Below are 12,018 nucleotides of genomic sequence, written 5' to 3' on the forward strand. Positions count from 1 at the left end.
TTCCTCTTCTCCTACATATACATTTTTATAGTATTGATTATTTTTTACCAAATACAACGTTGCCTTTTTCACTTTCCTAACATCCATTAATTCTTGCCAGATTTTCTTACTCTTCGTAGGAACGCCATTAACTAGAATTGCTAGAGGTTCCTCTTCCACATTTTCAACACCAATTGTTTCAATATTTTTCTTTAAATCTAGAGGCAAATATATAACTCTTCCCTTTAATCCTCTCTGAAACTCTGAAGGAGTCAATTTCCCTGTCTTAGGCTCCATACGAACAATAGCCTGAAATGGATGCACAAATTGAATAAGAATAGACTCATAAGTATTTAAATCCATCAGTTCAAAAGGAATATTTACCAACCCAAGATTATTATGTACAGCTCTAGCAGACTTTTTTTAGTTTGTGTTATTCTCCTTATAAAATCCTTTGTTGTCTTACCAGGAGCATTCTTCTTTTTTTCCACACATTGTTGTTTAAATAAATCTTGTGCTTGTTTTTTCTTGGAAAAGTAAGCCTGTTCATATGTTTTTCTTTTCTCACTCTTTGAAGACATGATGGTTTTTCTTTCAGTAGATAATTAAAATCTGTTGGGAAGAAAAAAAAATGTTAACATTTTTATTTTACAATTATAGACCACAACTAGCATACTACATAGCAATTAGAAGCACTATATGTTGTAAAGTGTGGTTCACTCCATAAGTAAGTTTAAGGCACAGCAGCAGTGTTCGGGCAGTGTAGGAGATAATGCAGGGAGTGCTGTTTCAGGGTTTAGGGCAGTGCAGTGGTGTTTCAACATTATAGGGGCATTTGTAGAGGATGGTGTTTCAGGGTTTAGAGCAGTGCAGTAGTGTTCAAGCAGTTTAACAGGATTTGCTAAGGATGGTATTTTAGGGTTTAGGACAGTGCAGTGGTGTTAGGGCAGTGTAGGGGGTCATGGTGGGACTGGTATGTCTGAGTTTAGAGCAGTGTAGTTATGTTCGGGCAGGGTATGGTATCATGCAGGGGCTAGAAATATAAAGCACTGCATGTCCTAAAGCCTAACTCACTCCATGAGTACATGTATTCCCATGTCTGAAAACACATGCACCGAGCAAGTGATTCTGTCACTATATCCCCAAAAACACTGACTCATATTGTGAGTCTAGTCAAATAAAAATATCCCTTGCAATTCACTGAAATGATTACTACATGCTACAGAGAGAGTTGCTATGGCATTTCTACAGCACACCCAGGATCTTTATTACACAGCATGGTGACTATATGGGAATTACGAGGCCTGACACACATACTACATAGGACTTTCTTGCACTACATGTCCTAAAGCCTGACTCAATTCATGAGTACATGTATTCCCATATTTTTAAACACATCAACTAAGCAAATTATTCTGCCACAATTTTCTGAAATGAATACTGACTCACACTGTGATTTTAAACAAATGACAGTATCCCTTGCAATTCAGTAAAATGATTACTACAGTGAAAGGGGGTCTTGCTGGGAGTGCTGTTTCCGGGTTTAGAAAACTACAGTAGTATTCACAAAGTGTAGGGGGTATACAGGGTTTTTTTTTCAGAGTTTAAGGCACAGCAGCAGTGTTCGGGCAGTGTAGGAGATCATGCAGGGAGTGCTGTTTCAGGGTTTAGGGCAGTGCAGTGGTGTTTCAAAATTATAGGGGCATTTGCTGAGGATGGTGTTTCTGAGTTTAGAGCAGTGCAGTAGTGTCCAATCAGTTTAGCAGGATTTGCTGCAGATGGTATTTTAGGGTTTAGGACAGTGCAGTGGTGTTAGGGCAGTGTAGGGGGGCATGGTGGGGCTGGTATTTCTGAGTTTAGAGCAATGTAGTTATGTTTGGGTAGTGCATGGTATCATGCAGGGGCTAGGAATATAAAGTACTGCATGTCCTAAAGCCTAACTCACTCTATCAGTACATTTATTCCCATGTCTGCAAACACATGGCCCGAGCAAGAGATTCTGTCACAATATTCCCAAAAACACACTGACTCACATTGTGATTCTAGACAAATAAAAACATCCATTGCAATTCACTGAAATGATTACTAAATGCTACAGAGAGAGTTGCTATGGCATTTCTACAGCACACCCAGGATCTTTATAACACAGCATGGAGACTATTTGAGAATTAAGAGGCCTGACACACATACTGCATAGGACTTTCTAGCACTACATGTCCTAAAGCCTGACTCACTTCATGAGTACATGTATTCCCATATTTTTAAACACATCAACTAAGCAAATTATTCTGCCACAATTTTCTGAAGTGAATACTGACTCACACTGTGATTTAAGACAAATGACAGTATCCCTTGCAATCCAGTAAAATGATTACTACAGTGAAAGGGGGTCTTGCTGGGAGTGCTGTTTCAGGGTTTAGAAAACTACAGTAGTATTCACCCAGTGTAGGGGGTATGGCAGTTTTTATTTTCAGAGTTTAAGGCACAGCAGCAGTGTTCTGGCAGTGTAGGAGATCATACAGGGAGTGCTGTTTCAGGGTTTAGGACAGTGCAGTGGTGTTTCAACATTATAGGGGCATTTGCTGAGTATGGTGTTTCTGGGTATAGAGGAGTGCAGTAGTGCTCAAGCAGTTTAGCAGGATTTTCTACAGAAGGTATTTTAGGGTTTAGGACAGTGCAGTGGTGTTAGGGCAGTGTAGGGGGTCATGGTGGGACTGATATTTCTGAGTTTAGAGCAATGCAGTTGTGTTTGGGCAGTGTATGGTATCATGCAAGGGCTAGGAGTATAACGAACTGCATGTCCTAAAGCCTAACTCACTCCATGAATACATGTATTCCCATGTCTTCAAACACATGCACAGAGGAAGTGATTCTGTCACAATATTCCCAAAAACACACTGACTCACATTGTGATTCTAGACAAATAAAACTATCCCTTGAAAGTCACTGAAATGATTACTACATGCTACAGAGAGAGTTGCTTTGGCATTTCTACAGCACACCCAGGATCTTTATTACACAGCATGGAGACTATTTTGGAATTAAGATGCCTGACACACATACTGCATAGGACTTTCTAGCACTACATGTCCTAAAGCCTGACTCACTTCATGAGTACATGTATTCCCATATTTGAAACACCTCAACTAAGCACACTGTGATTTTAGACAAATTACAGTATCCCTTGCAATTCAGTAAAATGATTACTACAGTGAAAGGGGGTCTTGCTGGGAGTGCTGTTTCAGGGTTTAGAAAACTACAGTAGTATTCACCCAGTATAGGGGGTAAAGCAGGGGGTGTTTTTTCAGAGTTAAAGGCACAGCAGTAGTGTTCGGGCAGTGTAGGAGATCATGCAGGGAGTGCTGTTTCAATATTTAGGGCAGTGCAGTGGTGTTTCAACATTATAGGGCCATTCGCTGAAAAAGGTGTTTCAGGGTTTAGAGCAGTGCAGTAGTGTTCAAGCAGTTTAGCAGGTATTTTAGGGTTTAGGACAGTGCAGTGGTGTTAGGGCAGTGTAGGGGTCATGTGGGACTGATATTTCTGAGTTTAGAGCAATACAGTTGTGTTTGGGCAGTGTATGGTAACATGCAAGGGCTAGGAGTATAAAGCACTGCATGTCCTAAAGCCTAACTCACTCCTTGAGTACATGTATTCCCATGTCTGCAAACACATGCATCAGGTGTTTACATGTACTCAAGAAGTGAGTCAGGCTTTAGGACATGTAGTGCTAGAAAGTCCTTTGCAGTATGTGTGTCAGGCCTCTTAATTTCCAGATAGACTCTATGCTGTGTAATAAAGATCCTGGGTGTGCTGTAGAAATGCCATAGCAACTTTCTCTGTAGCATGTAGTAATCATTTCATGAGTTAATGTTTTTCCCAAAGCAGACAAATTCAGAATCAGACTCTATACAAATAAACTCCTGCTTCCACATTAGAACACATTTTTCTTATTAACTTAAAGTGCACAACATAGATCCCCTTACAAATTAACAACTCACCTTTAAAAATGCGTTTGTAGATTTAGAACATTTTCAATCACACACCAGATTTTCTGAAGCAGAATCTCTGAATTGTGCACCAGTCACTGGAACCATAGAATGGCATTGCTTCCCTCTCATTTTCCACACATATTCATGTAGATAACCAATGAAATTTCTTCCCACACGAATTCAAAACCAAACTAACATTTTAATTGGTTCTACATTTCAACACTTTCAGACTCACATAATGTTCATCCTTCCCCCACTTCTCTCTCTGCCTGTTACCATGCCAACAATCCATAGAACACCTAACTGAACACACAGGTGAAATGTTCATCACACAATGTTGCAAACCAAACCAGCAAGGGTGTTTGACTTCTCAATATACCAGCTTATCCTCTGAAATGTTCCTTTCAATGAATTTTCTCAACCATTAGCATTACTCCTTTTAAAAAACAGTAGCATGCACCCTAGTTTTCGATGTTGAATTTCAGTAAATCTCATCCACATTCTTTTCAAACTGCCATCTCATTTCCAGAGCCCATCTGAGTATAACCAGATCTCCCTTCAAGATGCTTAGAGTGTGGATTGTGGGACACAGCTAAATTTTCTGGAGTGAAAGGTATGCAGCAAATAGTTGCTTTCTCAACCTTGAGTTACCAAATGTGGATATTATGTGGATTGGCAAGAGAGGATTGAGATGTCACCAATTGATGCCATTGGTAAAATCCTTTTTGTATCTCCCACACCCTGACCTCATAACCCACCAGGTACCTCCAGTAAGCACCACAGAGCTACACTGCAGAGAGGTGAAAAAAGGGGTGTGGCCTTGAACCACCTCTCAGCAAAGCAGCTCTGTGCCGCTTCCTGGAGGTACCTGTTGAGCTAGTTGGCCTTCAGCGACCCTCAGGATTCAAGGGGACTTAATCCCCCAATTTACAGAGTGCTAGGGGGCATGTTTGCACAGTGTTGCAGGGAGGGGTTGGGGCCTGATATAAGAAGTTAGCAATCCTGTTGTGTGAGACTTACTGGTGGTAATAAAAGGGATAGTTGGCCCCCAAGGTTGACATTGGGGGCTAACTACTCCTCCTTTTACCTCCAGTAAATCCCACACAATGGTATTGCTAAGAGGTGTTTCGGAGGCCACGCTCTCCTTTCTCCACCTCTCTGGAAACACGACTGGCATGGTATAGTTAGAAAATAGCATTTCAAAAACTTTGAAATTCACTGAAAAAAACAATAGGTTTCAGGTACGTTATAGTTAGAAATTAGCATTTAAAAAACCATTGAAATTCACTGATAAAAAACATAGGTTTCAGGCACGTTATAGTTAGAAATTAGCATTTAAAAAGCCTTAGAAATTCACGGGAAAAAACAAAGGTTTCAGGGACGTTATAGTTATTTCGACATTTCTCTCATACAAAACCAGAGAAATTCCGCCGTTATAGTTAGTTCAGATAACTATAACTCACGCCCCCCAATGCACTGCTGATGATGTCACATATTACAGCATTCATGACATGGTCAGTGAATTAACTGATGACATCTGTATTTTACAGTGGGTGTATCAAAGGTTATATTACAGTGTGAGGAGGTGCATCAGATTTTCACTTGGATGATGTCATCAGTGATGTCATCAGTGATGTCATTTGAGATGTCATCAGTGATTTCATCAGTGATGTCCCTGACCATGTCATGAATGATATAATATGTGACATCATCAGCAGTGCCTTGCGGGGGTGAGAGTTATAGTTAGCTGAACTAACTATAACAGCGGAACTTCCCTGGTTTTGTATGAGTGACATGTCCAACTAACTATAACATTCCTGAAACCTTTTTTGTTTTTTCAGTAAATATATATATATGTATATATATATATATATATATATATATATATATATATATATATATATATATATATATATATATATATATATATATATATATGTGTAACATATATATGTGTGCGAGTGTGTGTATGTGTGAGAGTGGTGGTCGCCACTGGGTATCATTAGGATTCTGTTTCCATATGATATGCATTATTTGTGTTGCTAATAACTTTGGAGCTGTTTGACGAATCTCCACAAAACTTTCCAAACAGTGCTCTTTTTAGTAACCCTGGGCAAAGCACTACGAGACGCTTGCGTAGTTTGCGAAGTTTGCGCTATTTCGCACTACGCGAACTGCATGTAGCACAGTGCAAACATGCGTAGCGTAGCGCAGCGGTAATTTTTACTTGTTTGCGGTCCTCGACGTCATGTTGGCGACCGTGAGCAAGCAAAATGACATCCCGGCAAGACTTTTTCCTTGTTCGCGATCAGCAACATCAAGTTACAGATCACGAGCGTGGAAAATAAACCTCCCGGCGAGATTCTCAACGCGGGGAGGTCAGGTTTCTCATTGCGAGTGGTCGCGTATGCTCGCGACTGCTCGTAATGAGAAACTACCAGTCCACATTGAGAAAGCTGCCGCTGGTAGTGCTACACATAGTGCGAAGTGCACGTTGCTTAGCTTCGCGTAGCCCTACTTCGCAAACTACGCCCAGCCCTACTTTTTAGTCTAGTTTGTGCATGAAAAGTTTTGGGGTATTCCGTCAAGTGGGGGCCAAGAAAAATGGAGGTCCTAAAAACACATTTCCCTCATTCATTTTTCCATAGGAATTTTAGACACAGCAGCAGCCTAAACCGCTGAACGGATTTACACCAAATTTGATGTAGGGCTAGGACTTGGTCCAGAGAAAGTGCTGTTTGTATTTTTGTGTAATTCTGTTCAATAGTTTTTGAGCAATTATTGCTCAAAAACTTAGTATATCTAGGGATACAGAGCCTCACAGATCCCGACATATCACAAGCTGAGATCTTATTGGCTACCACCACCTCAACCAGGAAGTGTTGACAGCCATCTTAGGACAAGGGACTCAGATACCCTGCCCCCTCATTTCTGTATTGTTCAAAGTTTAAAATGTTACGTTGTTACTGCACAATTCACCAGACTATAACTTTAACATTTGTTTTATTCAGTGAATATATATGTGTGTGTGTGTGTGTGTATATATATTTATGACCATGTTGATGGCTACGGCCGAAACAAGTTGGTGTGTTTGTTATCTTGCAAGAATACTATAAGCAAAAAATAAAAAGCTGAAACTACCAGAGCTGTGCTCCTTGTCTCCCATATGTGTGACTTCCAATATCCTTATTTAGTGGCGGCTGGCATCCGTGGAGGAGCGGACATACTGGGGCGGGCAAATACATTAAAACATTTTTAGAGAGAAACACTTACCTTGCACGTCCTACTTTTTTTCCGTCATTGGCTCTACCTCGAAACGGCTCCTGCTAAGAAAGAGAGTGAGTAGAAGAAAGGCAGATCTGCCATCGATGAGGTGGTTACCAGGGAATACATCAACAATGTGCACAGACGAATCCATGGAGTTGGCTTCAAGACGCATGCACCCCATGCTCTGAAAGCAATTAGTAAATTTGCAGTTAAGGAAATGGGAACTCCAGCTGTGAGCATAGACATCAGGCTGAACAAAGCAGTTTGGGCTAAAAGAATCAGGAATGTTCCATACCGCATGCGTGTGCGCCTATCCAGGAAACGCAATGAGGATGAAGATTCACTCAACAAGCTATACATATTGGTCACTTATGGACCAGTCACCACATTTAAAGGTCTCCAGACATCCAACGTTGATTAAACAGAAATGATCCTGTTTTTTTTTTTTTTCCAAAAACCTTTATTATACCTTCACATCTGTACACAGCATGTCGCCTACAACCCGAGAAGGCCGGCCGCTAATCTGGAGTGTCACATTGGAACGACAGTCATAAATACCGACAATGCAGGTTATTGCAAAAATCACATCAGTAAAGGCCGTCGGCAGAAGTAGTGAAGGACAAAAGCAAATGTTACATGCAGGGTGAATGAGGTTCTCATTTTCTATTTTCTGAAACTAACTAAAAGAACAGTCGAACATCGGGAAATCACAGTGCGATCATTGTCCATGTATATTGCTAGATAGATGTGAGAGTACACTTGGATTAAAACTATGTCATTTGCGTCCACGAGTTGACATAGGGTGTAGAGGAAGCATTGCCCCCCCAATCCCTTCTGAAGGACCCCACCCTACAGCCCACCACCCTCATTCCAACCCGTCATCCTCATCCGAGTCCATTGGGTCATCCTCTGGCAGTGGGTCGCAGATGTCACCCCGGTAAGCGTTCCACGGGGACCAAACTTTGTTCCATTTGCCGGGACAAGCTCGGTTTAAGTATACCGCCCTTTCTGTAACCATCATTCTGTCCATGTTAATGCACCACTGTGATGTTGTCGGGAGGTCCGCCACCCCCCAACGCTGCGCAATGTCCCGCTTTGCTACCATCATACCCAGTGTCACCCAAAGGCGGCCGTGCCGGGACAAATCTGTTGGTTCCCATACATTGAGGAGGCACCGTCGTGGCTCCGGCAGTACCGAGACTTCCAGCACCTGTGATACGGTGCGTAAGACCTGACGCCAGTAGTTGTGAATGCGTGGACAATCCCAGAATGTATGGAAAAAGGTGCCCTCCTCCCCGCAGCCTCGCAAGCAAAAGGGATCAGGGGTCCGTTGTATGAGGTGTAGTAGTGTTCTAGTGTAATATGTTCTATGGAGGACTTTGAGCTGGATTAGCCTCATCCTGGCCGATACGCCTGCTTCCTTGGGGGAAGCCAAAGCCTCATTCCACTCGTGTTCGTCAAGTGCGCCCACCTCTTGCTCCCATTTCCCCTTAAGGGATATCAGCGGATCCGGTGAGTTATTAAGGAGTTTCCGGTATGTGAGGGAGGTCGCCTTCTCTACCATATAGTCCGTCAGGAGGCGATCCTCCAGCGGGGAGGACTCAGGAAGAGTCGTACCAGTCGGGATGGCCGATAGTAGTGCATGACGGATTTGTACATACCGGTATGTTTCGTGTGGTCCCAGATCATAAATCTCTTTCAGACGGGCGAAGGTGATGACATCCCCTCGCTCCCACATATCCCCCACCGTGGAGATTCCGATGTCATCCCATCAGGAGAACCCCTTACTGACCCGAAGATTGCCCAAGGCACGCGTGTCCCAGAGCAGAGTGAGTTTAGTGAGCGTGTCTTTCCACCCCAGTGCAGGGGTGGCTGCATGCCAAGTGGCCACTGTGAGCCTAGTGGGGCCCACCAGTGGTCTAAGTTTCCTCCGATCATAAAGCGGTGCCAGCATGCTACTAGTGCCTAGCTGAGCCCTGTCTGCTTGGAACGCCGGGTCGGACTGCGATGCATGCAGCTACTGGTTGATGGGCCTGAGTTGTGCAGCCCAATAATATATATGCAGGTTCGGGAGTGCAATGCCGCCCTCGTACCAGCCCCTGCAGAGTTTGGCATGGGCTATACGCGCAGGGCGGTTGCCCCATAGCAATCCGGAGACTACTGCTGCAATTTTCCTGAAATATCCCGTTGACACTGGGAATGGAGTGTTGTCTAGGATGTATACGAAACGGGGTAAGGACTTCATTTTAAACAAGGCAGCTCTCCCCAGCATCGTCAATGGCAGTCCAGCCCAGAAGCCTGCGTCTTGTTTGAGACGATCCAGTGGTGGCAAGAGGTTCAGCCTCTCGTGTTCGGTTGGGTCACACGTGATGTGGATGCCCAGATATTTGAATGAGGAACCGGCCAGCCGTAGAGGGCAGTCCGGGCCAAGCGGTGGGTGGTCCCCCGTCAGGACATACAACTCTGATTTGGTCCAGTTGATGGTGTAGCCTGAAACTTCACCGTGGTCGTTACAGAGATGCAATAGAGCTGGTACGCCACGCTCGGGATCCGTTAGGTACACCAGCATGTCGTCTGCATACAGAGATATGCGGTCCTCCCACCCTTCCCTCCATTTAATCCCCTTGAGTAAGGGGGTAGTTCTGATGCGGATAGCCAGAGGTTCTAGGGAGAGTGCAAAGAGAAGGGGGGAAAGGGGGCAGCCCTGCCGGGTGCCACGTCCAAGCGGGAAAGTGCGTGATATGTGGCCGTTCGTCACTACGTGCGCCACCGGTGCTGTGTAGAGTAATTTTATCCATGAGATGAAGTTTGGGCCAAAACCCATGCACAAAAGGACTTCAAAAAGGTAGGCCCACTCCACCAGGTCAAAGGCCATTTTCGCGTCTAGCGCCAGTATAGCCGCAGTCTCGCCAATGCAGTATGCCCTCGCCAGCACCCCATGCACCCTTCTGAGATTGAGCACGGTGTTTCTGCGGGGCATGAATCCAGACTGGTCCGGGTGGATAAGGTCGGACAGGTGAGGCATTAGACGGTTAGCCAGGAGTTTTGCTAGGATTTTACTCTCCGCATTAAGCAGAGAGATAGGGCGGTAGGATGAGCATTCCTCGGGGGGTTTACCGGGCTTAGGGATAGCCACAATTGCGGCCGTCCGTTGGTCCAATGGGAGCATACCCTTCTCTCGACATTCCATATACATTTTAAGCAAGTGCGGGCAGAGAGCGTCAGTACGTGCTTGGAACCACTCGACTGGAATGCCATTTGGCCCCAGTGCCTTGCCGGTTCGGAGGGCTCCGATGGCCACCCGTAGTTCATCTGTGGTAAACGGTGCCTCCAAATCAGCTACGGCCTCCGGATGCAGCGTTGGGATGTCTAAATTGCTTAGTGCGCATTGGGCCACAATCGTGGTAACTTCCCGTTCAGGGGTGTACACTTTTTCAAAGTGGGACGCCAACACCTCTACCACTCGATCGGGGTCGGTCAGAGTCCTGCCCTCGTCATCCCGCACCTGCTGAATCCCTCTGGAGCTACCCCCTCTTTTGTCGAGCCAGGCCAACATCTTCCCAGCTTTGTCCCCCACATCGTACACCCGGTTCTGTGTGTCAGTGATATGTCCCTGTGTTATGAGTCGTGCATGGTCTGCGTACAGTCGCTGTTCAAGGGCAAGGGTATGTGCTGTATCTTCCATGGGATCGGCTTCGTGGGCAGCAGTGGCCGCGCGTAGTCGGAGCTCGAGGGCAGAGTGTTCAGCTGTCTGTTCCCTTCTATGTGCCGTTATAGAGCCTATCGCCTGTCCCCGCAACACCGTTTTATAGGCCTCCCAGAGAACCTCAGCCGAGGCCGTGGTCGGTTCATTTTCAGTGAAATAGTGTTCCGTGGCCTTCTGCAGGGCCTTTCTGACCTTCGGGACTTTAAGATAGGAGGCATGAATGGGGTATATGCGGCGGCGGGTTCGTGTTTGTGAGGTGACAGTGAGAGTTAGTGGCGAATGGTCTGAGATGCCCCGAGGGTGTATAACCACTTCATCTACGCGCTGTAGTCCATCCCCTAAAGCCAGGAAGTAGTCAATGCGGGACAGACTATTGTGAACGGTGGAGTGGAACGTGTATTGTCGAACCATCGGGTGAACATGGCGCCAAATATCCACCAGCCCCAGTGCCTCTAGAAATCGCCGAAACCGGGAGGGACCCCCCGGAATGGCGGTCGCCGGGAACTTGTCGAGTTGCGGATCTGCAGCTGTGTTGAAGTCCCCACCTATGAGCATGTCCCCCTCCGGGAGGGACAATAAGAAATCACCCAGGGCCGGTAGCATCACCGAGTGTAACGAACGACTGTTAAGGGGCGTCCGTCCCACTGTCCCGCTACCGCTGCAAAACAACCCTGTGTGTCGGTTCTAGTGCTAGGGGTAATGAAGTGGGAGGATTTTCTGATCAGTATGCCCGTACCCCGTGAACCAGTAGAGAATTCGGAGTGGACTAACATTCTATACCCCCTTCTGTCCAAGGCCTTGGTAGCAGTACTCACCAAGTGGGTCTCTTGCAGGAGTATCAGGTCTGGTTTGTAGCGTTTCACCTCGGACAGAACGAGGCCGCGTTTCACCTTATCACCCAGGCCTCGCACATTCCAGGCGAGAAGTCGGAGATTGGAGCCGCCTACTTGCGTCTCATCCGCCCTCGCTGTATTTAGTTGCCCACCCGCCATCAGTAGAGATTAGCAATAAATACAACCAGTATATACTCCATCGCACCAGCAACATTACAATAGCAGTCAAAGTACATTGCATAAT

At 45.3% G+C, this 12,018-nt stretch overlaps 1 pseudogene; it reads left to right on the top strand.

The window, feature by feature from the left end:
- LOC147708893 (uncharacterized) overlaps positions 1 to 7,656 on the top strand; it is an 81,255-nt pseudogene extending 73,599 nt beyond the window's left edge.
- Positions 7,657 to 12,018: the final 4,362 nt, after the last annotated feature.

This window comes from Lissotriton vulgaris, chromosome 6 (genome assembly GCF_964263255.1).
Source record: "Lissotriton vulgaris chromosome 6, aLisVul1.2, whole genome shotgun sequence".
NCBI lineage: Eukaryota > Metazoa > Chordata > Amphibia > Caudata > Salamandridae > Lissotriton > Lissotriton vulgaris.